The following is a 27,607-nucleotide window of genomic DNA, read 5'->3' on the forward strand; positions in this document are numbered from 1 at the left end:
AATATCCAAGCTGCTTTTCTCCATACATTGAAAGTGGTGACCACATTACCTCTGATTCCCATCCATTCACTTTCATTGTATAGAGAAAAGAAGCTTGAATTTTCTGCTAGATAACTCGTCTATATGGGTTTGGAACAACTTGAGTATTCATTGACAGAAGTTTTGGGTGAACAAGTTTCAATCATAATCACAATCCACTGTTGTCTCCAACTCCATAATATAGGTTTTTATACCACTGTATCTCTTTTAGATCCATGTTTCAATGCTGGTTGGCAACTAGGGCACTACAACCAGCATGGTGTCATGCCAGAGATGTACGCCTTGAATGTGTGTGTTAAAGTGTACGTTTCCATTACACAAAGGTATTCATCTAAATAGAGACAGGGCTTCATTCACTTGGTTTTAGATTGTGGGCTGATAGGTGATCAGTGGTCCGACATCCTGCATCAATTCTCTTCATTATGGCCTGAAGACCAGGCCTGATCTTCAATCAGCCCTGATCACATCAGCTGAGCATAACCACAGTGCTGCTGAAATACACTTTGGTCTGGATCAATACAGGCCTCCCTTGGGCTCTTGTGTCTGATCCCCCCTGGTGAGTCATGTGACTGAGTGGCAAGACAGGCCTGATTTTCTAAACAGCCCTCTCCTCATCCATTGTTCTCCGTTCTGTTTGTTATCCAGACTTTTGTCCAAAACGTGCTCAAGCTTAAAAAATTCAGTCAGTAGAAAGTTGAAAGTGTCTATACTCCAAGAATGAGGAACTGGTACACGTCCAATGAGTAATATCCCATTTTTGAATGTCCCCCCATGATCCATTGATGCACAGTTGGGGTTTACGAAAAGATCAGGCACCAAAATCCTCAAAGTGGCCCGCATTTATCCTCAAGGCTATCAAATGCATTGGACCTGCTTTCGGTATGTTGTTTTCTCATTATGAATTCCCTTCGGAAGTGATCACCGGCGTATTTAGCAGGCCTCCTTATGAGCGAGAAGTCATCGGGTATAGTCGTTCGCAGGTAAATTTTATGGTACGCGACTCCATTCCCGTCAACCACAGGCGTTTTTTTTTTCCTAGAGAGAATAAATGATAATTAAATTTACAAAGCAATCAGAATTAATCGCGTACCATCTCCCACAGCGATTACACACCTCCGCCTCCCCCTGCGCACACATACGCTCATTTACTCACCAGGCCAAACCTGTGCCTGTTTTCGTTTATACGTTACCTCTCTCGCCCACTTCCTCTCTCTCCGTAAATTATTTTGTATACTTACGGCGAGACTCATTAGTCACCCCCTCCCTTCCGCGGCTTAACGAGAAAGCGATTAGAATGCATGTTAACGCAGTCCCAATGGCTGCTCCTGCTCGCTTCTCTACGTCCACACCAAACTGCTTTACCTTCAGCACTGCCTCCTTCTGCCTCTCTGTGAGATCTCCCCTTCTCTCCCCTCTACCTCTCTCTTCTGTGGCTGCAGCCTCTCTCTCCTTTCCTCTCTCTCTTTCCCTTTCCTAGTCCTCTCTGCAGCCTCTCTCTCTCTTTCCCTCGCTCCTCCCTCTCTTAGAGCTGCAGGCTGCTGGGGGTTTTAGACGGATCACTCTCACAATGCCTGATCAATACGGCTATTGATCGGCTGGCAAAATGTTTATAAAATCATCCCGGGCAACCGAGCGATGGGGTGGAGAGGAGGAGCGTGAGCGAGGGGAGGGCCGTGAGGGCGATGCCATTCGGCCAGGGTAGAGGAGGCAGCGTGCCCGTGATTGGTTGCTTCTCTGCCCGCCTTGCCAGGCAACTAACGGGGTACGTTGCTCTGGTACGCAGCTCCCCGCTTTCGTTCCTGCGGCGCACAGGCAAACTTTCCAGCCTCACACGCCGCCACCTCCACTGTAGCAGCGGCACCGTTTTTACTGCTCACCGTTGGCTGCCAGCCAAACTGTGACAGCACCCGCCCCCCGACATCCCACCTCCCATGAGTCAGTAACCTTCATTTGCATAAATTAGCAGGCGGCAGGCAGTGCCAGGCTCTTAACGAGCCCATGTCATGTCATGTCGTCCCTCCTCCCCTTGTTCGCTTCTTGCTACACGAGGACACCCGTACTCCCGGCCCACCTGCTTTGCAGGTTCCCTTTGGCATGGAATACCCTCTGGACCCTGCTCCATTTCACCGACTCTCTGTGTGACTCCTGGGACCGTGCTCCAACTATATCAGCATTATCAAACAACACGTCCCCACAGATCCCCCTGTTCCCGTGTGAGCTTGTGCTGGGAGATCTCAGACTAAAACACACCGAGTGCTGCCCTTGTCCCTGAGCACGTGTGCTGGGATCTTACTTCTCTGAATGGCGCTGCGGATCCTACAGACAAGTTTTCCCACCTCGCACTTAGAGATGCTAACCACAGCAAACTCAGCTCACTGCTAATCTTTTCATCTAGAGCTCCATTCATGATGGAGAAGGACTCGTCCTTGACATCCCCACAGTCCTGACAGTAAAGGATCATTAGCATTCATCAGTCATTCATCAGTGTTTGAGCAACAAATCTGATCTGCACCCCTTTACAAAGATGATGGAAAGATACCTAGAACAATTAAACTGCTGCATCAGGCTTTAATTCTTAAAATTTATCAGCAGCTGCCATGTAGTTTAGCAAATTTAGAAAGAAGATTACAGGTTATTGCTTTAAAGTTTTCAGTCACAAAAATATAACCTTTCCATATGGTGTATTTAGTAGGGCTCTTTAGGCACCTCACGATTGCATTTCAGTGCATATCATTGTAGTGTAGACTCAAATCTTTAGCAAGTTGAGGTGGCTTGTTTCCAAATTCCTTGTGAAGATTCTGCATAATAGCTGTAGAATCCGCCAACCCACCAAAATAAATGGAATAAGCTAGTTTAATAACATAGCATCAGAGGCAGCACATCAGCGTCTGTGTGAATGAAATGGTTGATCATTACTTTAAACTTTATTAGTTTGTCAGTGTCTTGTTTTCTGTGGCTGTGCACAATAATCAGCTTTTAAGCATGTAATACATTGTTTAAAAATGTATATATATGCCAGTACTGATGTGACCTCAGTGCCGTTTTTGCATTGCCACGCACCACATGGAACTTATCTGTGTCTGTAATGTTTTTTTGTTGTTTTTATGATGGATGGAATTTAAAAAGAAATATTATCTTTAAGTAGGTTCACACCACTTAGTGTTTAGCGGCTCTAGCGCTTCTCCTCTGGCACTAGCCTTGAAACACTATATTTGATAGCCTTGGGCAAAGTCACATTGGTCAAGCCATCATGGGGAGTCTGTTTAATTAATGTGGTGTTTTTAATTAACCATAAAAGCTACTTACCTCCCAACTAATTGGACCAGAGATAGTCTTAGCATCAGGTCTGCTTTGAAATGCTAACCCCATTGGAATTTATTAATATTAGCATGAAGTGCCTAAAAATACGAAAACTAGGAAAACATGAACACTATTTTTTGTGTGTGTGTGTGTGTATGTGCAAAATTTTGCATTACCGTACAGTTTGATTGGATGCTCAGCCTTTAACATCAGCAACAAAGGATATAGGAAGACTGTCCCTCCCCCCCCATTTAAAAGTTGATGTTTATGTTACGATGCTAACTATGCTTGACTATATTTTGAGTTATATATTATTATATACAAGTTGTATTTTATTATTTGTGTTTAGCTTTGTATTTTCCTGCTTTTCAAGACTCAATCAGAACAGACCTGTCACCCATTTTTGGCTCACTACATCATAGATAAGAACCACCATACTAGACCAGTCTAGGTCACCCACTCTGTTTGTAAAAGAAGGCCCTAGATCTATATACTTCACTCCAGTTTTTTGTTCTCCATCTCATCTCTGTAACGTCTCAGTGTTTATCCTCTCACTCCTTTTCCTGGTTCTGTTCCTTCTTTTCTCTTCATTATTTTCCTTTTGCTTCTGTTTTCTCCCGTTTTATTCTTTCATATGCCCCCTCCCTTCCTCACGGTGCATAAGAGGGTGTTTTATTTATTCCATCAGAATGCAGAGGGGCTTGGGGTGTGCGTGCCTCACACAGAAATCAATTTCAGCTCAGCCAGTGGAACCAAACAAAGCGCCATGCTCATCGTAGCATCCATGTGCGCTCACGAAACCTAACGCGCTCATCTCTCCTCCACTTCCCTCCCTCCTTGGGAGACATTTTGTTTTCACTCTACCGCCATTATTGTCAATCATTGTGCACAAGTGATGAGGTGTGAACACAGCTGGCAAATGAGTGATGGCCAAGTGTATATCATTAGCAGCAAAATAAAGGAAACTCTAACAAGAGTGCTTGTCTGTTTGTAGATATCTCTTTAATGATTCAGAGGTGCGGATTTCTATCTTTTTATCGTTCTCACTCTCATTCTTTCTCTTCAAATCTTCCTTTTTCTCTCTTGTTCTTTCCCTTTTCTCTGTCTGTCAGAGGACAACTGTATTGCTCAAAGGGTGCTTCTACATATCTCAGGAGAGTTCTCAGAAATGTTCCGTTCAAGTACTCATTTAGATTTTGCTATTATATATGAACAATTGCATGTTTATTATAGCTATGCACAATTACATGCGTAAATAAAAGTGTTCTCTTCTTGCATTTAGCATCATTTTTCCCCTGATGTCTACGACTCAAACAGAATAGACCTCCAACCAAATTTTGGGTCGCAACATCACTGAGAATCACAAGAGGAGGATACCCTATAGCTGGATGCTAGCATATTCACATATTCTCAACAATAAACTTGTAAACTTGAGATGAAAAAAAACGTATGATATTTTGAAATTTGGTTTAATTTTTAACAATAGTTAATGCATCACGAACTAGCATTTCTTAGTCATGGTTAATGCTTATTTTATACATACTAATACTAATAATAAATTTCAAGTTTTAGGGGTTGTGCATTCTGGTTAAGTTTAGGTTTGGGTTATGTGTTTTACAATATCTTATGATTTCTACATCTCATTGAAATTATTATGACTTCTCACTAGACCAAATAGGAGATTCCTCAGGTTTTTGTCTCAAGAGAAACATCTACGAAGCAAGAGACTTATTTAAAGTAAAAGTCTCAATTTTCTCTCCATTTAATCTCATTGCAGCCCAGTAAAGATTATTGAGATATTAAAGAATATAATATTCCCCCCCCCCCCTTTGTGTTTAAGGCGTGCAAATGTATGTTTATCTATACGCATGGTATGAGTCATAAATCTGTGCTTGTGTTTGTGGGTGTAAATGTGTCCTCGGGGTGTGCTGAATAGTAAGTAAGTGTTGATGATGATGATGATATGCTTTTGTGGACTGTGCTGTATAAAGGCCTATGGAAAAGCCACATCTCTCCCTTGGTCTATTTTTCTAGTTCTTTCTCTCTCGCTTCGCTTAATGTGAGTTCTGGATCAGCCTTATTCCTCGCTCCACTTTTATTGATTTCAGCGAGAAATAGAGGGAGGAAGAAAGAAAGGGCCTTTTCACAAAGAAGTTAAATGGTCAAGTAGCGGGTGGAGGTTGGCTTTCACCACTTATTGACGAGGTGGAAAAATGTCACTATTATGGAGGCCCTTTCAGGAGATAGCGAGCTGATTGGATGAGTGCCCTGGGGTCAGGCGGAGCGCATTCCTAGCGCAACGAAACAAGTGTGTATAAAAGGCCAGAGGATTCAGTTGAACATGTAGAGGTGCCTCTTCACCGGTCGCCCTGTCTATTAGCTGTGTCCAGGCTACTGTCCAAGACTACAAGGCGCTGTGCGAAGTCACTGCCTGTCTTTCTTCTCGGTCTCTCTGCGGGAGGCAGTCTTACATGTCTGATCTTGCCGTTCATGATCAGTGAAAGTGTTTGTTTGTTAGTGTTCTGGCCTCCGTGTCCTGTCTGAAGAGGGAGTCAAAGGAAGCCAATGCCTGATGTGGCTCAACCGCCTTCAAAGCCTCCAGCAGATAAAGCCCGGTGCCAACTGGACGCCTGTGGCTGGTGTCCAAAATTCGAACTAAAGTGCAGTGAGTGGGTGCTTGTGTATGAGAAAAATAGGTTAACAGGAGCACGAGAGAATCAATGGAATTTACAAGGAAATAGACAGTGAGAGAAAAGAGTTGGGCTGACAAAACGGTGATGAGATTTCTGAAAGACTTCTGCTGACCTGTGGCTAGGGGTTCAAACATAAGTCACTCAGTCAGCTCTGGGAGTTTGACGTCAAGGCCTTTAATTAGGGAAGCGCATCATCTAGCCAGCCAGTCTCCATAGAGAGCCTAGCAAAGGTTAACATGCCATAGAACAGACACTGGATGGCTTAATCTGAGGTGAAATGGTTGCTTTTCTAAATTGATTCCAGTTTGGCAAAGACAAGGGCTGTCTTGTGTTCTAATTGAGCCACTTGAAGACTCCGGCGGAAAGCGGGAACCCTCTCTGAGGAAGGGTTCATAAAGCAGGACACATGAACAAACAAAAATTGTTCAACTGACATCTGGAGCAAAGCTGTCTCCAGGCCTGAGTTGCTGCGGGAAAACCAGTAGGCATGCAAGCACAATCTCGCACTCATTCACTGTTTGGACATTGGACCTCTAGTCTTGTTTTCACAATGCAGTTCGGGGTTCACTGTTTCAGTCAGAGATACAGTGGTTCAAAAAAATTAAAATCCTATTTAAATCACTATTAAGTAAATTCATTTCATTGCATTAGATACTTAGCAGAATAACAAAAGTTGCGAAAAATGCCACTTTGTTCAATATTTTATGCAGTGACTTTCAAACGATTTTAACTGTGTCCAATATATAATCCATACAAATGCAATATTGTGAGTATAGTCACAATTCTTTATGAATATAGTCAGCTTAAGGTTGATTTTTTAAAGGTTGCTTTATGAATAGTGAGCTAAATGTTGATTTTTTTTTTACAGTTTACAGATAATATCTTCGTTAACAGATTTGTATTATTTTACTAAGCAAATTCATTAAGTGGCATCCTTTAACTAAAATATACAGTCCCTGATATAACAGAACATTACTATGCATGCAACAATAATAATGGTTTGCTATATCTTGTATTTTAACACAGCTGGAATGCTGTATTGACCAATCAGAAAACAGGACCATAACTATTTCTTTTAATATACTGTACATATTCCTACTGTAGTAAATTGCAAACCCCAAACATGGTGTAGCCACATGGTTGCCAAAGCCCTTGACCTAAGATGGAAATTGAGTTTTTCTCCCACACAGACATTAACACATGCCACACTGGCTTGCAGACTTTTTCAAGCTGAATGCATAATATATTAAATGAAATAATGTTTCTTGTGGGGATGGTTGCGGCATGGAATGGATATGCATTGAATCTCAATGTAGCTCAGATCCCTCAATTGGTGTTATGACAGGGGGTAAATGAGTAAGTGTGTGTGATATGGGGGAGGGCTTAGCATATCGCCTTAGGCCAGTCTGTGACGTCCAGAGACGTACATGAAGACTGTACCCCCCGCCATCCCAGCAGACACCAGCAGACCTCTAGACATGGACCCAGCGGTCATTAGCGAGGTTAAGATTCATTGGTGCTAATTGATGACTATTCCCCCTCTCCTCACATTCTGTGTCCATGCATTTTGCCCACCCTCACCCCCCCCCAGTCTTCAGACCCTGAAGACTACAACTCCTAATTGGACCTACTCGACCCCCCGCCATTAAAGATTTAGAAGGAAGGCGCCTTGTAAAGCATTGAATATTGTGGAGTTAAGCTCAGGAGATGGCTCCCACTAGGCAATGCAGAAGGGTATTTGTGGGTGGGAGATTTGATTGAGTTAAGCCAATAATGGTGGTACTCCATTTTAAAACTCTGCCCAGTACATGAGGTGCACAGGAGGGAAAGGCGTTCAAACATCAATTTGACCAGAAGAACCTTTTAGAGGCGTAGTGGCTAAAGTTCAGGTCTGGATATATATTTTACATATATCTGAATTCTAAACAGCATTTTTGAGCATTTGAGCATCATCGAATGCACTGCAGAAAGGAGACACTACTCAGAGGGTCATTCCATGTGAAAGTGAGCAACTGAATACTTTCCTTTTATGAGGCTGTTAGGAAAAAATACAGTAAATTAGGGAGAACCGTTCGTAGCAGATCTAGACAGGTGGTGCTGGGGAGGAGGAGGCCTAAAGAAAAATCTCAGGACACGCAGTACTTGAGCTGGGCCAGGTTTGGAACAAAATAAATACATTTGTGTACATAGGAAAAAAAGATTGATTGTCTAGGCTTCCGATTTGGAAGAACCATTCAGTTTCTCAGAAGAGTTTCATGACTGAACTATGCATTCATTTTTCTTGTTATGTTATCAGAGTACTCCTATTGTAGGACATAGTGATGCTCACTTTCAAATGGATTTCAGCCCTTGTTTTCACCTTGCCCATTCCAAAAATTTGAAGTACTTTGAAAACATTTACAGCACAGCCAGTGATACAGCTGTTGATTTATTATCAAAGGAATCAATGCTAAATTTTCAGACTCTGTCAAGATCTGAATTCTTCTTTTACTGTTAATACATCATATTTACACTTTGATTTTGATCTTTTTGACTCTTGATAGCTTCATAGAATCAGTTTGGCCAGTTGTTACCATAAATAGTTGATTTTAACATTGACATTCAGTTATAATTTTTTCACTTCTGTGTTAGTTCTATTATGGTTTAATACTGCCTTTAAAAAGCCTTTAAATTCACTGACCTTTGGGTTGCATCCAGAATGCAAATGACCTCAATGAATACTGATTATACAAATTAATGCAAATGAAGAGTATGAAACTTGAAAAATGTCACTACATGGATATGCAATTATTCGGTGTCCTAGATATCACCTTGACAACCTTGTTGAGCACAGAAAACAAACATGTACAAAAAAACTATTTGGTATTTGCTCGTTCTCTGCTAGTAAAACTCCATACTTTATCAGACCGTTCCGCTGTGTTTGTGCTCCTGGTGCGGCCCACTCATTGGGCCCGTGTGATCTGTAGACGGGGTGAGGAATGTGAGAAGCATCTTAGGAAACATGAGCTGCTATTTTCCCACAAGCGTAAAAAAAACAGATGCCAGTGCTCTGGAATCCTGGTGACGCAATGCTTTCGTGGACGGGCCAGAGAGGAGGAGGGAGAGGGAATGAAAGAGGGCGAAAGAAAGAAAGAAATGGAAGGAAATGTAGGTCTGGCTTGAACGAGGGAAAAGTAAAGAGTATGAGAGGCAGCTGTAAGTTCACTGGGTCTCCGCTGGGACAGGCTCCTGGCCCCGGCCGTCTCGTTTTTTTGTTTTTTTTTAAGCTGTAGGAACATCTGTGAAGGAAGACCATTAATTGTTTGTTGGCTAAGTGATCATTACAAAAACAGATGTTTGATGCCTTTTTTAAGATGCAAGAATAGAGACACAGAGAGCGAGCGGAGCGATAGAGCAAAAGGCAAGAGTATATGTTCCCTTAGGGTCTGATTGAGAGGAATACCATCAGCAGCAATTCCTTTACCACCCTAATTTCTCATACACTCAGATACCCCCTAAAACACAAAAACAGTGCACATCAATGCCTGCTCCTCCATCTCTGCCTCTCCTCCTGCTCTAATTATCGGTGCCTCTGTAATTGCTGTTATATTCATCATAGCTTTTGGTATTTATAGGGTCTGTTTTGATCATAGTAATAATGTCACTCTGGAATTCCCATGCTTGGGAGGAGAAGAAGAAAGAGAGAAAATGAGAAAAGGAGAAAGGGGGTGGGCAGGGGCTGATGTTTGGATCCTGGCAGACTATTTCAGACATCAGTTGCAGTAGGGCCCAGAGGCCACCGCTCCAGGCTGCTCTGCTGGTGGCTTCAGGTGACTCGGGTCCTGTGTGGATCGGGTCTGGCAGGGATGCATGCCGAATGGATCTACGCTGAGCTGAGCCAGGTCTCGCTTTGCTAGGGGTCTTCAGGACCAGAGCTTTGCCGAGTCTTGGCGTCCCTGGGCCAGAGGAATTGGTGGTCTCATTTTCCTTGCCTTTTCACTTATTCCCTCCCTCCTCCTTTCCTTAATTTCTGTTCCCTAAAAGGTCTTCATTCAATCCCTGCTGCTTAAATGACCAGTTAAACAGATTTTTGCTGGTCACAAATCATGGCTACATTTAATCAAGTCAGTAGCACTTATCACAATTCACATTGTTTTAAAGCAGCTTCACAGAAAATCATTATGTTAGTGTTTATAACATCTTAATATCATGCAGCCGAGATTTGAAATGTAGTATTTATTGCTATTAATCACCCTTGTTCTGTTATTTTTCTCGTAGAACAGAAGAGGAGAATTTTTAAAGAATGTTCACGCAGCTCTTTTCCATAAAATGTTTATACGGGAATGCAATGACAATGGACTGTCTATAAAAGCACCATAAAAGTAGTTCATACAAATTGTATGTTATTTTCCAAGGCTTCTGAAGCCATAGAATACTGTAGCTTTCTGTGAGGAACAGACCCAAATTTGGTGTAGGATGTCACGAATATCAACCACTGGGTCTCCAGACCTATGACATAAGATTTTTTTTTTTTTTCAGAGCTGCATCTATCACATGGCAAGACTTGAAATATAGTGCACAAGTCATACAGACCACTTTTGTGGTGGTTTTAGTGATTAAAAAGCTTATGGTATTTGTATTACGGTTGTGAGAGAATGACAGAATTTTATGTTATTGTTTGAAAAATAGGATTTTTGCAAAACAAATAACACGCTCCAGGTGGAGTTAGAAGCTCAGGTTTTTTTCTAAAACCACCTTATTTATGTTGTTCTGTCGGATTATAGTGTCGATTTCACTGAATATGATCAAAAAAAGTTGCCGACGGCAGCTTTAATATAAAGGGTTACACTTTATTTTAAGGTGTCATTGTTAAAGTGTAAGTGTAATTATATATTTAAGTACTGAGTAATATTAAGCAATTACATGTACTTACTATAGGGTTAGGGTAGGATTATGATTTGGTTGAGGGTTAGTTGCATATAATTATGCATAATTTACTGTTATTACTATGGTAAGTACATGTAACATATGTAACAAGGACACTGTAATATAAAGTGTTACCCAATAAAGTGTAACCAAATATTCCTTTAAACACAAGTTTAATGCGTTGACATTAATGCACTTACGTCTGCGACTACTGGGCAGTCATGCTTTCTGGAAACTATGTTTTTCTATAGATATCGGCAGCATGCCACCCATTTGCTTGTAATGAATGTTGCAGGAATCTCACCTATAGTCCAAATCAAGCACACCTTTCATCAGGAGCTATGACTGACCTCCCCGCTCTTGTATCCACATCTCCGTCTCTGTCTCTCTCTACACGTCTCTTGCTCTCTTTTTCTCCCCGTCTCTCCCCCTTCTGCACAGCTCCCAGTGTTTGGGTATATATTTACCACCCTTGTGTGAGGCCGGGTGAGTGGGCCAGGGGAATGGAAAGGAAAACAATCATGCCCTCTCTCCTGGCCCTTCGGTGCAGGCCGCCTATAAATAACTACGGGTGGCGCGCCAGTCCCACCGCCTATGGCATGGGAATCTCGTCTCCTTCAGCCCTGCCCTGGGCTGCTCGACCACCCTGGGAACCCTTCAGCCAGGCCACTGAGGACGGATAGCAGGCCAGGGCAAAGTCAAGGCTGACGGTGGAGGAGAAGAGTTCTTTCTTCTTTACTTTTTTTTTCCAGCCCTCCTTTGAGACTGTAATTGTCTGTCTCTTTGTTGTGTCTCTAAGGAGAGTTACTAACTGTTTCATCCCGCTATACCTAAGCCTCTACGGTGCATCCTTCTCTTTCAAAGCAGTTTTACACTGCATTTAGTCTGTTTTTGCCTTATAAAGATTGTATGAATATGTGCTTTTAGAAGTGTTAGAAATCCGGTTCGTAGAACTCAGATGAAGCGTTTGTTTTACCCCACCGAAAATTGATTTTGACTTTCAAAGGCTTGCTCTTCACAGCGCTGTCTTCCGTGTCAGTGTGAGGCAGGTTTAGCTCACATTTTTGGAATTTGAGGTAATAGTTTTAAACTGACAGACTAAACATCACTCTTCTTGACTGTTCCACTTCTGAATAGTAAATACTTACACAGACACACACACTCAAACATACTCTTAAATTCATACACATACACACACACACACACACACACACAAGAGAGAGGCAGATGGTGGGAATGAATCTGGTAGCCAGTGGTAATAAAGTTCTGAAGATTTGTTATGTTAAGCACTAAAGCCACGGTATACCTACAGGCGGTTTTGTCACTGTGTTAGTCATAAACATCCAGTTCTTCTGACACTGCACTATAATGGCAGGATTGGGCAAAATGTGGAATTTAAGAACCGGCTCCTTTTCAGTTAATGAGTTAGAATGTACAATTGGCCACAACCTACCAGATGTTAAATTGGAATAACAGAAAAGTGAAATTTGAATTGTAATTCAAAGAAATGTAATGTAATGTAAAATATAGAAATGTAAAACAGTTGCAGTGAGAAATGTATTTAATTACAACCAAGAATAAAACGAAAAAAGGTAAATAACTTAAATAAAATAACTTTTTGAAGTTAAATCAACTCTTCACCCATCATGGCCCATTTATATTAAGTAAGTTTAAGTAGTATTTAAAAAATATATTGTTTTTATATTATTATTATAATTTCATGATCATTTCGATTTGTTTCATTATATATAAATTAAATACTTTCCGAAATATATATTTGAGAAATAAATGAAATTAAACCATAAATTATTTGTTACAGAACCATAACATCATCTTTACTGAATGCAGGCAATTGTGCCTTCCTTTTCACTTTTTCTTTCTTTTCAAGCTTTAGTGAAATATGTCAGTCTTTTCCAAATGTGAACTTTTTACATTTATAAATTATATCCCAGATAATATGAAAAGCAAAACTGGGTTATTCTCTTTTTCAACTCTGTTGGCTGTACTGTCTGGTATTAAACAGAGTTTTTGTAACAAATCCACCGCATGTCTGCTTTTTTCTTCCCTTCTGTTAACTACTACTCTCCGTTTTATGTCTTGATAGATTTTCAGTCCTTCCCTTTAGCCCTTCATTTTTTTTTCTCCATATCCCCATTTTTCTCTCTTCCTCACGAAACCCCCTCGCTCCCTCTCCTACAAGGCACACTTGTTATTTCTTCGTACAAGGTCCCGTAATTAAGTTTGACATAAGCGAAGGGATTAAATATGTGGTTTGGGAGGGGGAGAAAGGGGCTCTGTTACAATCTCAAGGCCAGCTGTAAAATGGAACCAGATTGCGACACTTGGAGTTGGAAAGTTTGGGAAAGCTGCCGAGACTGAAGCTGTGTGTTCAAACAGCACTGGTGTATGAATCCCTCTACAGCGTAAGAGTGGCCAAAAAACTACTGCTCCCCCTGAAATCCACCCCGTCTGAAAACCTGCCCCTGCTCACATGCTAATAGACCACAAGCTCCCCAATGCCCACATGCCAAGCATCCATGCCAATGGTATTACTATGGTAAATGGTCCTGAACCATGACTTATTTCTGTCTTAAGAAAAAATGTGACATGTTTTTTGTAGTTGACTCATTTAAATGTAATACATACTTAAAAAATTAAAATGATTATCAATAGTTAAATGTGAATAAAAGCCTACATTAAATCTGTTCATCATATAAAGCGATCAAGTCTCTTCAGAAAATTTGGACTAAACCACTCAATTCATATGGATTAGTTTTACGATCTCTTTATGAACCTTTTGAAGCGTCAAAGTGGTAGTTGCGTAGCTGTCAATGGAGGGACAGAAAACTCTCAGATTTCATCAAAAAGATCTTCATTTGTGTTCCAAAGATGAACGAAAGTCTTACGGGTTTGGAACGACATGAGGGTGAGTAATTAATGACAATTAAAAATGGGTGAACTATCCCTTTAAGAATTATCTTTTATCTCAAGTCAAGTATACTGTAGCCCTTTTATTGGTTGTTTGCATAGGATGCATTAAAACGGTTAGACAGAACCCAACTGAATTGAAAAAGTGCAGTAGGTGCGTTAATTCCCATAAATAATTGATTGTCTATATGTAAAAATGAATATGCTTATCCATTGTTTTGAATCTAACACTGATGCGCTGCCTCTCAAAAATTTAACAGGTTTTAAATTGACGCCCCGTTAAAGCCATGGCATGAGATGCTAAAAAATTTGAGATGTGGCGTAACAACCAAATCCATTCATCTAGTGGATATTTACCTAGGCCAACAATTAAACAAATAGCGCTGATGGAATGCGAGAACATGTCCTGTGTAATGGCCCCTCAGACTGTTTTTATTTCATAACTATTTTCCTAAACCTAAAACCAGCATTCTTTGGATCAAAATATTACCACCAAGCCAAGGTACTTCCAAACAAAACCTCTCAGCCTGTTCAAAGAGCGTTGCCTGCTTAGCTCCAAAAAAAAAAAAAAAAGGAACATATATATGTATAAATGAATAAATGTAACACGTGTTCAGAGGATTATTACACTAGGAAGAGAGATTTTGGTCTTTTGTGCCAAAGACCTCTGCTTCTTTAGTCATAGGACTTTGGCCTCCTACGCCAAACCACTACTGCAGCTCTCTCAAAGAACCCTACATTCCTAAACAAAACACAAGCTCTCTCAGCCAAAACTCTGACACTCCAGCCGCCAAAACAAACACACGCTGCACCCTTTTCCCCCAGCCGCCAACCGTACACATGATACATGCTCTGTAGCTGTTTCAATTATCACAATTTGAGCTGTTTCTCGAAATGTTGATTCACCCATTGTTTGCCTTGAACTTTGTAATTCAACTCCGCTGTCAGACACATGGATAATTTGCTGTCTGTCCTAATGAGTTCAGTGTTTTGGAGAGCCGTTTCACTAGCTAGCACTCAGCATGACACGGAGCGTGGAAATGCGAGCCGCGGTGGTCACGTTATAAAAGAACACAGCATCTCCATGAGATTTCCCTTCTCCGTGAACTCTGTGCGGTCTTCGGCGGGAACTTTGCATTCTTAAATAACTCTGGCAAAAACGTTTCTAATCTTAATGAGTCTGAACAGCAAATCTCTCATCTGTGGCAAAAAGGGATTAGGAAAGCAGGGAGAAAAACACTGCTGTTCCACTTTGATGAATTGTGTTTAGTAAATCCCTGGGTATGAAGTTCCTCTGACGAACAAAGCGCTGGAGAAGCATGGATGTTTTTAGACAACATAACTTATCAGAGAGAAACAGAACATGCATTTAGGGGGAAATACAAAGGAAAAGCAGATTCGTCACTTCGGCAAATGATAAAAGTGGTTAACTCTTTTTCTCAATCCACTTAGTTAGTTTGGGTAAAAAAAATACGAAAAAATCAACCTAAAGTAGCTTTGCACAAATTAAAGGCATTGTGTTTCTCCCGGCCTTATCATCCTCGTGTTTATTTATTTTTACATGATGCAGAGGGTCTTTGTTAACTGTAAATAAATAAATTGATAATTTCCTGCCTCTTAGCGGAGATGCTATAAACAGCTGTCATAGTGATTAAGGAGTTAATGAATAGGCATAAGCGGAGACCATGAAGCTTTGCAGTTTTGAAGCAAATTGTAAAGTTACACTTGGTCTTGGCTTTACTTGAAACTTTCCCGGGTCTGAGCTTCAGGCTTTGTTGTAGGTTCATTTGGTTTATTGGGTATTTATTAAATAACCTACTAAAAATATGATGAATGCATATTTAATCTGAAATTCATTTTGAAAATTCATTTATTTGTAGCATGCCATTCTTTTTTTTAAAATCACAATTTCAAACATACATTTTAAGTTTGACTATTGTTGGAGGAAGAAAATATTATATTTGTGTGTGTGTATGTGTGTGTCCTGGTAAACCCTACATTATGGGGACAAAATGTCATCACATATACATCTGGTCACCAGGAGTCTTCTCTTGAGTGACGGATAACATCTGGGAAGTCTGTAGCTATCACAGAATACATGGGCCCTATCTGCTCCTCCCTCCCCTTATACACACTCACTGTTTTCCCTTCTCCCTTTGCGTTATTCGGTTCATCCATGAATGTATCACTCCGTTATTGATTTCCCATTAACCCCTTCCAATCTGGGAGTATCTAGGCGGTTTGACGCGTAAACACCCATTTCATTGATTAGCCATGCGTCAATCATTTTAAATTCTCATTTGGACTTCTAGTTTAGCTCCGTCTACTTGTTTGGTATATTACTTCCTCTCACAGGCCTGTGGTGTATTGGTCTCAATGCTTTTGTCGCCACAATTTATTTAACCTTTGCTCATGAGCGCAGTGGCTCAACACATCTGATGCACATGCCCTAACCAGCAGGCTATGGTTCTGATGGGCCTTTTTTATACGTTTAAATATTCCTTTGCTTTTCATGTGTTGTGTGATGCCCCAAGTTTTCTCTGTTAAATATTACATACTCTTGCCTTCTCATTGATTTCTCTCAGTTTTTTTTCTCCACCTCCTTTCCCATCTCTCTCCACCCCTCCTGCTGTTTCTGACAAGTGCTTGCTAATGCTCAAGTAGCACAGTGCCTCTAGGTCACACATGTAGACGTGCATCAGAACTAAAGACACGTAGTGTTCCCATTTGAATTGACAATTCCCTGACAGAACGTCTATGATCATCCAATGGGCTGAGCGGTTCTCTGACATCCATCTTGATAAAGTGCTGCATGGGCCTTAACTTGGGCAAAGATGGAAAGTGAGCCATTGTGTTAGCCTATAATATGTGGCATAAGAATAGACTTGCATGCAGACTCTTGTTTTCTATGAGGTTTTAAATCAAGGGTCTGTCAGCTACATATACTCCTGTGTCATTTTCTGTGAACGAAAGTATTGTGCGTGTGTAGAAGTGGGTGGAAATGCGTGCATTTCGGCTTTTCCATGTATGTAAAGTGGGGTCTAATCTTTCTTTCTTTCTTTCTTTCTTTCTTTCTTTCTTTCTTTCTTTCTTTCTTTCTTTCTTTCTTTCTTTCTATTTAAAAATAATAATAATAATAATAATAACAATAATTTGTGACATCGAACAAAGAAATAAATTGAACAAAATTCCATTGAAGCAAAGGCTTTAAAAGGCTTTATGTTGGAGAATGTGATCATCAGGTTTTATACAATCTCGTGGATTTCATGCAGCTCGAGAAATACTTATTTTACGAGGTGGCTATTTTTCGTACGAGTGAGGTAGTAGGAATTCGTAGGAATTAGCCACCTCGTAAAATACGTACGAATTGGTCATGAGATAGCGTTGGAAATTCTGCAATTCATGACCAACTTTTTTACCCATTTAATTTTTTTTTCAGTCTTTTATGCTGATGACATAATATGTCATATTATAAAAATATAAGAACAATTATGTAATTTATAAAAATGAAAAATTCTGCACTTTTGGAGCCCTCGGTATATGACCGTGCAGGAGTGTTAGTGGAAAGCAGCAGTTGCATGTGTTTAGAGTCTGACAGAGTGTAGTGTATGTTTTGCTCGTGTATTTATTCCCGTTCAGAGTATTTGCGCGAGATCGAATGCGCGTGTTCGTGCTTTTCTGTTTTTCTGGGAAGCACGTGAGAGAGAAAAAGTGAGACGCAGAGAGCAAGAATATTTATTGAGGCATGCCGCGCCTGTACCGGTCCAGCCGTCTGATGTACAAAGAGCCCAGAAGAAGGAGGTTCACAGCTGTTTGTAGACTATACGGACAGGAAAGGTCAATGTTGTAATGTGGCACGTTTCTGTAACGCGTTTTCATTTCTCCCCTTTCCAAAGCGCTCCCTTCAGTAGCACTGGTGCATTTAAATGACTGTTCTTGCCCGGAGAAGAATGGTTCAAGGCAAGCATAAACCCATTGTATTCTTTGATAAACTCTGTAAAATGCACAGTATAAGCTGAGGGAAGCAGCATGGTTTAAGGGCACAATTGCCGTGCAAATTTACCATGGAAAGTTCCGCCACCCTTCCTCTGCCGAAGTGAGAGAGGAAAAGAGAAGGATCGAGAGAGAAGAGTCTGACTGTTATCTGTAGATGCAGGGCAGAGAAGATTGTCTTTGTGTTTGTCATCTCGCTATGGGGGCTCAGCTGTAAAGGAACAATAGTGCTCTAATCCCAGCTCTGATGCCAGATTAATATTCAAGCCCACCAAAATATTAATTCCAGCCAAGAGCAACGCATGCAAAATAATGTCAAAACACTCAAACAAATAAAGACAACAACGAATCGAGAACACACAAAGAAAACTATCTGGCTTGCTTCGGCGGTGTCCGCACACACACACACACACACATCTCCGCATAGAATTCGTCGTTAATCTTCATAATAATTTTGTTTTCAAAGCAGACTATTTGAGGTGTGCTATGTTGTTTTTCGCAGATTGTCTCTACTTAGCCAGGGGTTTTATTCTAGGATTTGAATATTTACAATTTGAAATAATGGAGGTTGTAAAAATAAACCCTGCTTTATGCTCTGTAATCCACAAGGCTCGAAATTGCCTCCCAACTTCAAAGACAGACCTGGAGTTGTCGGCCTTTAATATGATTTGATACGAAACTGTTGCAGCCACAGAAAGTGTCCGTTATCTAATTTTATGTCAATGTTATCAGTGGCATGTAGCTGCATTGTGGATGGAAGACCTTGTTTACACCTGTAGTTACGATGAGTTTTGGTCGATCGGATCACAATTAGGCGAGGGAGACGCATTCCCTTTACACCTGATGTTTTAATCAGTCTCTCTTGTCCACTTTCAACCACTTCTGTCGTGATTTCTTTGAGGGAAGGGTCTAAGGGTGGGAAAATGTAGGGTTTTTTTTCAAAACTTTCGATCTAATGGACGAATTTAAAAGCTCACGTAATTTACATATGAACGTCCCCCGAGAAGACGGAAAAACATACGGAGAGCATCAGCTTTCGTTTCTGCTCTGACAGCTGCAAGACCAGCCAGAAATCAGGAATGGTGAGAGAACATTGTGCTTGGTACGTTTTTCTCCTTCAAACTAAACTTCAAAGTTTAAATCCCGTCTGGCTAGAGCACTTCCCAAAATGTTTAAGCATTAGTTCAGTAGACGGAGAGTAGCCGGTCTTTTATAACTGTTCGAATGCATTCGACCACATGAACGTTTACACTATGAAAGCAATCCGGTCGAATGAGTTTTCGACTACCTCTGGAAGTGGACAAGCTCAAAACGCTTTACACCTGTATTTAGCGTCGTCCACTTGTGATCCGAACGACCAAAACGCATCTTAATACCAGGTGTAAACAGAGCCGAAGTGCATCAACGACCCTGTGCTCCCAATGGTGGCGTGGAGGTGGCAGATCCAGGGCTTTTCAGTCAACGATAGTTGGCAGCGAGGTGATTTTTATGGGTTGAGATGTGTCAAAAGAGTCTTGAAGGTTCCCTCTAGTGTCTGACAGGTTAAAACGTGCACTGGCCGGGAGAAGGTGACAGGTGAAGAGTTTTAGTCACCATCATAGCTTGATGAACAATGGTGCACTGCCTCTTTTTTTCTTTGGCATGAGGGCAAGAACAGGCCAATGAGGCAGAGCTGAGTGATCGGCGTTCGGCACGGGTTGTCTGGATTGCATGGCTCTAGGTGTTAATGAAGTGTTTGAGGTCCTCTCCTGCTTTAGTATAGGTGCGATCCTTTGTCAGTTAAAGCTCGGTCAACACGCACACACACACACACACACACACACACACATACGCGTGTCTCTCAGTCACTAATCCAACAGCAGGGGATGGGTTGTGCTCTGGCCGACAGTGAGATCTTCTGCACAATGATAAGGTCTAATGTGATCTGGGCTAGTTAGATTAATCTCTCACACATGGCACTAAATATGAAGGGTCAGCTTATTTTAATCCTCAAATCTCCCCCACACAGACACATGGACCACTGTCTCACAAACTTCACCAATAATCTCACTCTTAATTCCTTATCTTAAGCCTTTATCTGCCTTTCAAACCAACCAAGGAGTGTTTTCAAATGTGTTTTTGATGGGCTTTTCATGGTGCACCAAAAAGATGATAAAAAGACTTTGCTCACAAAAACAGTTACGAAAAATGTACTCAGTTGCTGTTTTCTTGGCCACCTGATTTTTATGATTATGATTATTTATGTTTTTAATGTAGCAAAATCTTTTAGTTCAGGATCTTAAAGCTATATTAGACCTGTGGTTTCAGACAGGTTTTATTTCAGGATCCAGATTTTTACATCAAATGGTCATAGTCCTAAAATTGTTTATTTTGCATTTTATTTTTGTAACACATATGATCACATATGTGATCACAACATGTCACACATATGATCCATCTGAGCATCAACATAATTTGTGTCTAGTTTCTATCATTACAAATGAACAGTACTAAAAAAAAAAAGTTTTGTAGAAAAGTAAATAAAAATGTAATTAAATATAATATTAAGTTAAAGTCATATAAATATCTTCCAAGTGAACCCATAATTAATGCAGTCTGTTTTTTTGTTGTTGTTTTTTTGCATTGTTCATGATTGTTTAAGATGTTTCATAACCTACCTAAGTTAGCATCTACCTAATTTGTCTAATCAAGTTACAAATGAATTTGTGGCAAAACACAGTGGAATTTGAACACATTGCCTTTATCATCCCTTTACATTTTTATTTGCTAATCTACTGTAAATGCATTTAGTTGTATTTTGCATTGCAACCCAGTTTTGGGCTGATCATGAACCTTTATTTGGAGGACATTAATGGAAGTCATTTTAGGAAGTAAGGGTGTAACTACATATTCAAAATTTAATTATAAAAATACGTCATTAAAAAACTGATAAAGACTGTCCGCTATTCTAAACGTCTCTGGTGGTTAGAGTCCTGATAACACCCAGCCCACAAAACATTATTTGTTTAGTATTATGTATATATTTTTTTTACATTAATAGGGTGCCATTGATATTTCCATGTCTATCTGTGAAGAAGTTATGCGTGATCCAGCTTTCTCTCAAGCACCCTCAAATAAACCATCACGTGGGTCTTCGGGATCGCATCGCTCATATCTCTTTAAACTGTTGTTGATATCCAGCCACTGACATGTGACATGTCCTTTAAAGGGAATATCATGAGGGATGTGTCCAAATGTAATTGTCCCATTTTCCTTCTGGGGCTTATTTTGGGGCTGTTTTGCTCTTTGTTGTGCTGATTGATTTGTTCCATAACCGATTTAAATTCACACACAACAAAGATAAGAAAGTGCCCAGCTTTTGAGGGAAGTCAAGACAAATTGAGGTCAAAACTTCATTTTGATGCAGTGTCTGAGATACTCTTGGATTCAGGTAGACCACTGGGATTACTGTCTAAAACGGGTTATTGTTTAAAAAAAAAAAAAGAAAAAAAGAAAAAAACTCGGTTAATTTGTTGTTTTGAAAACCTGTTTTCCTGTCTGTGTCATATGTAGACAGATGCAAGAATATTTATTCAGACACTGAGATTGTATTAGGATGTTATTGTTTACTTCGTTACCCCCTCACAAACACACACTTTTCCAATGGTACAGTTTTCTGCCAAAATCCAACCAACACAAATCAATTTGAACAAAGATCGCCCTATTCTGTAGCCTTAATTAGAAGAAAATTGTAAACAGACGCACGCCTTTCTTAAGGGATTATCCATACTTTATGACAGAGCGTTTGAAGTCAGGAAGCTTTCTGAATCAGCATTGCTCAAGTGGGACTCTTATAGGACATTGTTGTCTTCAATTATTTTCCCCTTTTATACGTGTCTGTATGAAGCCAGGATATCATCTATTATTTAGAGATGCAATCGTTTCTGTTTATCAGGTCTTTTTTTTAAAAAAAAGAAGGGGGTTATCTGTATGCATCACTTTTTTGATTAAACGGAACAAAGCGTAATAAAGCAAGAAGGGTTGAAATGGCTGCTCGTCTCTCCTGCTCCGCAGATTCCCGACCTTTATTGTCATTTAATGCAACAATGCTGAGCTAGAAAGAGATCTGAAGAGCAACTGGCACTATGCTACGCTAACACACAGGGAAACACAAGTTCAGTTACACAAATACACACACTGAAACTTTCTCAGAAGCTCTCTCCTGCACACTATTGAAGCCGGGTCTGCACAGGAAGCTGACATCTACTTAATCTTGCAAACAGTTTAGGCTTATGAGAGTATCTAACACTGATTTGTTCAGGTGCTGATTACTGCTGTGTCCCTTTAAATAAACTGGTTTCAAAGGGATGTCATTTCCTGGAATTTAATTGGACATTAGATTTTGGTGTTTATAAGATTGATATCTGATTAAAAAAAAATAGATTTTTTCAAAAAAAGAAAAGATTTGATCATTTACTCACCCTCATGCCATTCTAAACCTGTGTGACTGGAACATAAAGGGAGAAATTCCGAATATTGTACTAGTCACTCTATTCCACACAACTGAATGTAGTGGCATGCAGTGGTGTTCTGAAATGATGAGGCAATTCCTGAGAGATTTTTTTTTTTTTTAATCAAATGTAAATTAATGTCCTAGTTACACTTAATGTCACATTTTCCTGGTTAATTTAGGATTTAGGTGGTCTGTTAAAACTAAATGGGCTCAGGGTAGGCAAGAGAGACGTGGCGTCCTGCTTTACCTTTTTTTTTTTTTTTGTACAGTGCAGTCCATATGCCATGTTCCAATGCTTTGGTGACAAATATGCCATTATTCACCGATAATTCCAATGGGCTGTTAACCACTGCAACTGGATCACTGGGTCACTGGGATCACAGTTTAAGTATCTGATCTGTCTGATTTTCAGACTGGTCTTATGAACTGGATTGAAAATACTTAACTTTTGTGTTCCATGGAAGACAGAAAGTCTTAAGTAAGTAATGCCAGAATGATCAAACATTTCAATTTTAATTTTAAGACTTTACTGTGCGGTCACATTTACCATTGCTCTGTGAAATTTTCGGGTGAAATCCAGTCATTTCAATAGGAATCCATGTGATTGTGAATTTCATGAGGACAAAAGATTTCCCCATTAAGTTGGTCATGCAAATTCACTGCATTGACATACAGAAACCTGCTTGGTTTGAAAGTGACTGTTGTGAGTTGTGCTTCATATATCGTGAAATTATTAAGAAATCAATTAGAAACTATTCGCAAATGTGACAACACCTTTAAAGTAAACCAAGTTTCTCAATTTATTTAAGTCATTTTCATAAGCAAGAAACCTTGCAACTGATTTTTCTCTGTGTTCTCTCCAGTCGCAGACACATCCATTGGTGCCTAACTGTCCTTTAGAGACTCTGCTATTGGTGATTAGTGTGGCCTTGACATAAACGACTGGATCAATACGTGATGCAAGCAGTCAGCCAAGGTCACTGCCCCTGCTGTACGATGACCTGGCTGGGCTCGGTCAACCACTGCCTGATAAATTCAGGGTGACTGACCTTTTCTGACCTAGGCAGTGCATGTCGGACTGACCAGAGAGACTTGGGCTATGGTATCAGGTCTTTGGGCTGCTTCTATAATGAAGTGTTCAGTATTGCCTTCCTGTCAGTCAGTAATTAAAGGAAGAGATATGAAGCCTAAGATAGGTGTTGAATGGACAAGCAGGCCATTGGCTACAGAATAGCAATGAACAGGCAGTGGAGCAGTAAAGTGACATGTAAACTACTCTGATATGGACTGCTAATGGCTGCCTGGAAGATGGATTAGATGCACCGCCTGAGAGTGCTGTACGCAAACATTCACAGATCTTTACATCTATATGACGAGTGCCCAGTGTCTACATAATTAACCAAGAAATGCAACAATTTAAATATTTCTTCATTTCAATTCAATTCAATTCAATTCAATTCAATTCAATTCAATTCAATTTAATTTAAACAACCTTTAAGAAACTTAAGACTTGGTAAGTTTTTTTTTTATTATTATTTAATTTAATAGATATTTTATTGTATTTATATTGTGACTTTAAATCTCACAATTTTGAGAAAAAAAGTCAGAATTGCGAGACATAAAGTCGCAATTGTGAGAAAAAAGTCGGTATTGCGATATCTCACAATTCTGACTTTATTTCTTGCAATTTTGAGTTTATATCATGCAATTCTGACTTTATATCTTGCAAATGCGAGTTGATATCTTGCAATTCTCACTTTATAACTTACAATTGTGTGTTATAAAGTCAGAATTGCGTGATGAAAACGTGCAATTCTGAGAAAAAAAAAGTCTGAATCGTGAGATAAAAAGTCGCTTTTGTTTTATTCCATGGTGGAAACAAGCTTCCATAGATGTAGGGCTTTCCCACTGCAGGTGAGGGGAATCCTGGGAATCCCGGCTTCCCAGTCATCCATGCAGCCAGCTGCCACCACCTGAAACCTTGCACATTCCTCCGTCCACTAACTATTTAGTTGTCAGTGATTTGGTTAAGTGGAATTGACTTTTATCTTCACTGTGCTGTGGGGCTGCCACTGGCGATACACATTCCCCCATCCCTCAGCCGCCTGTCTGCTCTCAGCCCCTGTGTCACATCTAGCACATTGCTATTGGCAGCCGAGGAGCGGCTGATCAATAGCCCAGGTCAGGGATGGCCCGCGGCCCTGCTGCGCTGCAGGCTGGGGTATTGATCCAGATCCACTCTGTTCCGCTGCTCCGCCCAGCGTAAGGCCACAGTCTGCCCAGTGCAGAAGGTGCGAATGGGGAGGTATGGCCCGAGAGAGCACTGCATAGGTGCTTTTCAGGATGCATGCGTTTACAACACACCCATGTGACTGAACTGCTCTAGAAACATTTAAGGCCAGATTTACTAAACAGGGCAAAGTTAGCGTCTGAGCACTATTGGACAACACTAGCCAATGGGAGTGGAAAGTTCTGCTCGTGATCTACTGATGACGCGCACAATAAAGATATAGACACAGCCGGATAATTTCCATAATGACCAACGCAATCTACCAAGAGCAGCGCAGATTAGCGTCTGGTTTAAGACGTGCTTTTTTTGGGGCGGTAAATAATTGCGCAAATACCTGTAAATTGACTGGCGCAAACCTTAGTAAATCACCTTGCATGTTTCATTTAAATACTCTACTCCCATACATTTTTCGTCTGAAAGGGAAACTCCCACAACTGCATATGCAATAAGGTCAGCCGCAAAAATAACCCTGTCCACGCCTGTTGCAGCTCAAATTTTTCACTGCAGTTTTTGGTGGAAGCTGTTAGTAAATCTGGCCCTTAGTGTTGTCCAAGTTTAACCAGTACATTACAATCGTTTTTCTTTTTGCAGTCAGGCCTTTATCAAGTATCAATATTGATCACTTGTTTGTATGTGTAGAACTATATGTAGAGCGTAATTTCTGTAATACTAGCATCAGCCAATGTTTTTAAAACTCCCATCTGTCATTGGCCAGATAGGCAGGCCGCCAAAGTTATATATTAAATATAAGAATAAAGAAAGGGAAAAAAGACCAGAATTTAGACTAGAATGACTAGAGTTTGCACATTTTAAAATATTTGCACATTCAATCTTAATTGTACACCTAATATGTTGAAAAAAAGCTCTGTTAATGTTTCATTCCGATAAAATTTACATGAATCGCATAAATATATTTCAACAAGGCAAAAAAGTTTGTGGTTTGCATCACTGGTTGTTTAACTTTTCTGTCATAAAACAATTATAAATATTAAATGTTTGGCTACTTACCTCAGTCTTTCGCCATTAAAACTGATGCATCATGTTTGACTTCTGTGAACTGTACAGCCCACTTTCTCATCCTTTTAAATCTTTTTGACATTGACTATCAATGTTAGACCACTGAGGCAGACGAACATTTTGTCATCCAAACAACAAACAGGGCAGTGCCTAATGAAGTGCAGCAGAGTAGCATCAAAACTATCAAATACTGAAGGCGGGGAACAGTTTGGCAATTTCTAATTATCGCCAGGGACTATGCCTAAAGAGGTTACGGCCCTGGCGCAGAGAGACCAGACGTAAGCCGGCGTCGAAAAAGTTTAGACCTCCGCACTCCATCCATTTATCATCAATCTCGCAATACCCGTCGCACCTCCTCCTCCGTCCCCTCACAAGTGTGCCTGCCTCGACTGCTTGTTTTTGTTGCAGTTTTAAGTGCTTCTCCCTGGAGCTCCTCATCAACAACTTAATAAGAGCTCTTGGGAACAATTAAACAGCATCTTTAACCCTGCTCTATCCACAGAGGTAAAAATAATCATAAAAATGTTGCCAAATAGAAGCGACTCCAGGGGGACCGTTCAGAAATCACAGTCTGTCTCCTTCTCTGTCCTTTATTCCCTCAACTGAAGCCCAAGCAGCACAGGCGAGAGCTGTCAGAGCCATAGCCTATGATAGACACATTTACTCGGCTTTCTATCCCAGCCCCATGTGGCGTTCCCTTTTGCTTTTCCCTCCTCCTTTTTTCTCTTTCAATGTTGGAACTGACATGTGAATAAATATGTACTGTCTAAGTGGCTTTGTTGTTGTGTATGAGAGATCTTCCGCAGAGTGCACAATTATGCATGTTATTACAGGAATATGTCTTGTTCTGGTTATGGGGGAAATTAAGTTTCTCCGGAAATTTCGTTTTTTTTTGTTGTTTTTTTTCCTTTTCTTTTCTTCTTCTTTTATGGAGAGACAGAGCCTCTAATGCCACGAGAGGAAAAATTACTCAAAGAAATGCATTTATTACTTAATATAATCTGGAAAATCATAAGGTTTTGTCCTGCAGCAGTAATAAAAATAATTATATATTAATTTTCTGTTCTCTAAAACAGCTTATTACAGAATTCAAAAGACTTGATAGAAGCCATATTGTTGTCCTCCCCTCCTGAAAGAGATTTAGCCGGCTCTTTCTCAGGGGGAACGAGCACGCAAAGCGAAAAATCTGCACTCACTTACAGAGCATAACTAACAATGGCCTCACCTCCTCTCGGCTCTGCTTTATAAAAGGCAAAGTGTGTGTTTATACGTCTGTGTTAGAATCTATTAAATCTGTTCCTTGTTTCATCCTTTGTTCAGTTGCATGAAAGAACTTTTGCTGTGAATGCTAATAGCTTGTTTTTATTTCTTATCCCTAGGTGGCGCTATCACTCCGAAAGGATTTTCCACAGACTGTGGATGCTTCAAACCAAATCTCAAAACCGGGTCTCATAGCTTTGAAAAAAAAAGAAAGAGAAACTGGAAATACCTGGAATTATAGGACTACATCATCCCAAGCCCTTGCCAAGGGACTTACTAGTAGTGCCCAGGCACTGGATCTGAAAGCTTTACATTCTTCTTTACTTTTGAATAAACCAACAGACCAAAAAAACAAAAGAAGAAGACCTGATAGCTTTAGCACTAGCGATAGATTGCGGCCATCCGCCTGCCGTTGCACCAAACCTGCTGTGACCGCAAGGGTTGTGACCTTTCTGGCGCCCACTTCAAACGGACACTTGAAAAGAAGGACGCGGTCAGAGAGGGCTTCCGAGCGGTGGCGACTGAAACCAAAAACCCCATCAGGTAAGGCTGTGAAGTCACTTCTCTTCCTGCTGGCAACACCCCCAAAGCTCCTCGGGGGCTTTTGAAGCCCAGTCGGCCCCCCTGTGTTCACGCCCACATAGGCTGCTTCTCCTTCATGCTGGGCCTACAGGAGAGCCCACTGTAGAT

At 40.5% G+C, this 27,607-nt stretch overlaps 1 protein-coding gene across 1 annotated transcript in view; it reads left to right on the top strand.

The window, feature by feature from the left end:
- Window positions 1-27,607, top strand: part of zfhx3b (zinc finger homeobox 3b) — a 344,899-nt gene that overhangs the window by 158,784 nt on the left and 158,508 nt on the right. Inside the window, exon 4 of the mRNA XM_084107585.1 lies at window positions 27,037-27,460. The gene's annotated coding sequence lies outside the window, so the exon portion shown is untranslated. The remainder of the gene's footprint in view (window positions 1-27,036; window positions 27,461-27,607) is intronic.

The sequence above is a fragment of the Abramis brama genome (genome assembly GCF_963993115.1).
Source record: "Abramis brama genome assembly, chromosome: 3".
Lineage (NCBI taxonomy): Eukaryota > Metazoa > Chordata > Actinopteri > Cypriniformes > Leuciscidae > Abramis > Abramis brama.